Raw genomic sequence first — 4503 nt, 5'->3', positions numbered from 1 at the left:
CCCTGGGCCCCCGCCGCCAGGTCCACCGCGCGGTCTAACTGTCGCGGGTCCCGCTCCTCCCAGCACCTGCCCCCTCCCGCCAGGTCCGAGCTGCGCACGCGCGCCTGGCAGTCTGGCGAGCGCGTGCGGACCTCGCGAGAACGCCCAGGCGCGAGGCGGGAGGCGCGAGGTGCGAGATGGCCGCGAGCTGGCTTTTTGAGCTCCCCCGGGGTCCTCAGAGCATGGTAGGTAGCGGGCTCCAGTTCTTGAAATCCTTGATTCGTTTTCTCTGCCCTCCCCACTAAGGAAGAGCATCCGAGACCTGTGGGGCCCTCTTTAACCGGTAAAATCAGAAAAGGTGTTGCTCCTCATAGCGGAGTGCATTTCCCGCCCGTTTGCCTGGTTGGTAATGGGGCGTCGCTTCCTCAGAAACACCTTTTTTCGTTTACCCCCTGATGTACATCGCGGGAGGTTCGTTCAAGTTTATTGGTGCGCGTGTTTGATAACCTCTTCCAGCAAGTCCCCAAGCGCCCTGCAGGCACAGCCAGGCCGGTGTTTGAGCCCCGGGGCAGCTCGGGGGCCCCGCGCGCCGTCGGTATCGGAGGGGCTGGAGCCTGGACGCGCTGGAAGGCGCTGGAAGGTGCGCGTCTCAGCCCGATTCAGAGCGCGCTCGGGAGATGCCCGCCCGCTCGCCGGAGAGCAATGGCCCTGAGCCTCGATCTCTGGACCCGGAGCAGTAGCTGGGATGCTGACCTGCTACGGTCGGCGATAGAGGAGACAGGACTGTCTGTAACTAGCTTATGACAGGGACCCCGCGGGTTTGCCTCTTAAGAATCCCAGTATTTTGCTAAACCAGGAGGGAAGGGAGAGGGAAGTGCGCGCGGTGGGGACGGGTGGCTTGGTCGTTTTGGAGATCTGATTGGTGCCTTGGTTCGGGAGGACGCACTAGCGGCCACCAGGGGGCAGTCGGGGGCTGCTCGGGGAGGAGGCGTGATTCCCCGCGGGGGCGGGGGTGTCCAAGCCCGGTGGAGGCCCGCGCGCGTCCCTGTGGTGTCGGAAAGGTCTCCTGCTCCTTTCTGCCGTCCGCCTCCGGGTCTTCGTCTCCGTGGTCCGTTTCCCCAGCGTTAGCCTGCTGCCCAGTGGCACCCAGGAGCGCTGTTCAGTTAGCTGGACTTGGAGTTTTTCAAAGGCCAACGTGATTTGATTAGAACGATGGCATTACCTTCCTTAAAACACAGCCACTGTCCAAATTGTGGTGCGCTGTGAGTTGCAGCCAGAGCTCCACCGGGGGAGCCCTGTGAGAACGGAAAAAATTCCTTATGTGGAGAGGAAGACTTGAAACAGTTCTGCTGACCTCTAGTGAGGGAGGCAAGCACTTGAATTGAGGGGACCACTCAGGCTCGGGTGGTAGGTGTCTCGGTGGGGAGCCGCAGGAAACTATGGGGACTGAATGCTTTGGTGCTAAGACCCTGGTTTCAAACACAGCATAATGGGGGAGCTCTGTTAGAATAGTGTCTGACGCTAGATTCCCAAACCAGTGACAGAATTGGATTTATATTGGTTTGTTAAAACTAAAGAAGAGGGGCTCCCGTGACTGGGTGACTCTTGAACTCAGGGTCGTGAGTTCAAGCCCCACGTTGGGCGTGGAGCGTACTTCAAAACAAAACAAAACAAAGTCTAAAGAAGCTGGGTATTTCTTGCACAGCAAAAACTGTGCTTGCAAATTTGTACCTGTTAACACAAGGACACATATTCTTTTAGGAATAAGAAAGGAATGGCTTATATCTCACACAGGCAGGTAAAGGGGTTATGTTTTGGGGGCACTTTTCCATCTATAATGGAGGAGAAAGTAGGCTAGGAAAAGTGTGTGTGGAAGATGAGAGTAACTGAGTCATTGGATGGTGGTGAAAGACCTCAGTGTCGTCAGTTCAATGTGACAAGAGAACTAGTGGGGTGGAGAGGCGACCTTGGAGCAAATGGAGCTCTGGAATTGACAATGAGCAGTGTGCTGGAGTACAAATAAGATGAATGGAAGTGGTAAAATCAGGAAGGTTCCATGGTGAAAGTGTAGCTCTTGAAAAATCTTGACTTTCTCCCTGAAGAGTTGCATTCTATCAGTCTCTGCTTCCTCAGTGAGAAAAAGCTCTTTAAGGTGACCTCAGGGAGTAACATGATGACCCTCAGAGGCTTGGTTGTGATTAGACACGTCTCAGGATTTGGGATACAGGAATTGGTGTCTTCATCTCTTGTAATTCTGACTAAAACTAAGATGATACCATGCTGGTTTACCATTCTAACAAATGTTCATATCATTTCACAGGTTATTTTGTGTACATAAATGTTCTGTAAATTCTAAAATGGTGAGCCTGAATGTGTTCCTTTACCAATCTAGCTCTTTTCTAAGATAAAACATTAAGCTTCTTATTCAGTTATCTAATTGACTATCCATTTATGTTGCTTAAAAATACTTACTTGAATCTCTTAAAAACATGAAAGTACTCTAACTTGAAAAATAATTGCATTTATTTGCACCCCCAAATCCAAATGTATTTGGTAATGAACCTGACTGTTTTCAAACATGATTTCAATAAGACAAAGAAGTCACTTGGGGTCAAATAGAAAACTGCAAGGTTTGTGGTTTAATGTTAACATGGTCTACATTGGCAAGATCAATTAAAACTTTTTATTACTTTTGTATGTACCTGGTGTTAGGTGTGTATAAAATGAGTTATGTTGGTGAAATAATTAAGCTTTTTATAATCACTAGGAAGTTAATAAGGTTAAAATGCAATTGGTGCAATGACAGCATTAATTAAAAAAAAACAGATTCTTTAGCGTTAAAGGGTTGATTTTTGAGAGGAAACATTGTAGAGAGATTATGTACTATTTACAGAGCAAATGAAGAATGTAAACACTAATAATGATTTCTCATGTTCTAGTAATCAGTCATGATTGATTTGTGTTTTATTTTTAATGATTTTTTATTATGTTAGTCACCATGCAGTACATCCCTGGTTTCCGATGTAAGGCTCGATGATTCATTAGTTGTGTATAACACCCAGTGCACCATGCAAGCCAGTCATGATTGATTTGGACATTGATAAATGCATCGTGGAGAATATACATGAAGATAGGTGAAAAATCAACAATTACTGTATATTGTGCATATTTTCAGAAAACTTTTGTTACAACCTTTTTTTTTTTTTAACAACATAATTATATTGATAACTGCCTTCTCCTTTTGTTGGGAAAGCAGTACCTCCCTCAAAGATGACTGCTTGTCAGTGTTGTCTTCAGCTCTGGTGGCAAATTAGGAATATTCTGTGACATCATTTTAAGGTTCCTGTATGTTGGCTAATGGAAGGTGACAAGATTTTCTTTTAAGTTTAAAAAGACAGGTGGGAGGTGTGAAAAAACATGTCAAGGAGAATCAGGAAAATTATAAAATTTTGTGTAGGCCAAATGTAAACAGTTGCCTCAAGATAATTTAAGTTACAACAGAATCAACAAGTGTCCTAATGTCTAAACAGCTTCCTTATAGTTGGGCAGTGTGACCTAGTACAGTATTACCAAGGTTCTCTTGCCTCTGACTAATCCTAGGACTGTGCTAAAGCTTGCACAGTGATACTTTGAACTTCCCTGACACTATTTTGATAGATTACTACTTCCATCTGCATGTGTTGCGTGGGGCTGAGCCCAGGCAGCCAGTGAGGTCTTGAGCGAGGCCCTGTAGGCTGCCCTTCACATTGGTGGGCAGCAGCCAACAGGAGGTGCAGACCAGCAGGGGCAGGAGCTCTCACTCGTAGCAGCTCTTCCTAGATGTTGGAGAACCTCTTATGGTGTTTCTCACACATAATCATCATGATATCTAGGAATTCGATGTCACGTATTCACCTTTTCATTGTTTACGCACTAGGCCATGCTCTCTCTAAAGAGTTGCCTCAGCAGCAGGTGAGATCAAAACAGGTCCAGCATCCTGGACTTGGTCTCTCCAGCCTTTCTCTAGAGACTGCAGCTGCTGTTGCCTACTGCCTTCATCTGTGTCCCTATCCTGGGTTTCAGATACTCTCCCTTCCTGGCTCCAGGTCGCTTTTATAGCACTTGGCTTAACATTCAGGTCTTGAGTCAAGGGTCCCAGCTCCACCCCTTTCCCCAACAGCTTGCAAAAACTTTGCTTTCTCAACACTTTCACCCTCTGCACCCCCTTCTCACATCCCCTTACTCTTTGTGCTCTCAGTATTCTTCTACTCCTTGCTTGTTTTAAAATTTGAATTTACATCTTCTTCTTCCCTCCTTTACAAATATTTTTATGCTTACTTAAATATTTTTGGTTTTTAATGTCATCTTATTTAAATATATGTTATGGTTATTATAGAAAATATAGTTAAAAAATAAAATTGGGGGCACCTGGGTGTCTCAGTCGGTTATGCGTCTACCTTTGGCTCAGGTCATGATCTCAACAAGCCCTGCATTGTGCTCTCTTCTCAGCGGGGAGCTTGCTTCTCCCTCTCCCTCTGCATCTCC

This window comes from Ursus americanus, chromosome 34 (assembly GCF_024610735.1).
Source record: "Ursus americanus isolate L20-20 chromosome 34, mUrsAme1.1.p, whole genome shotgun sequence".
Taxonomy (NCBI): domain Eukaryota; kingdom Metazoa; phylum Chordata; class Mammalia; order Carnivora; family Ursidae; genus Ursus; species Ursus americanus.
This window is presented reverse-complemented; position numbering follows the sequence as displayed.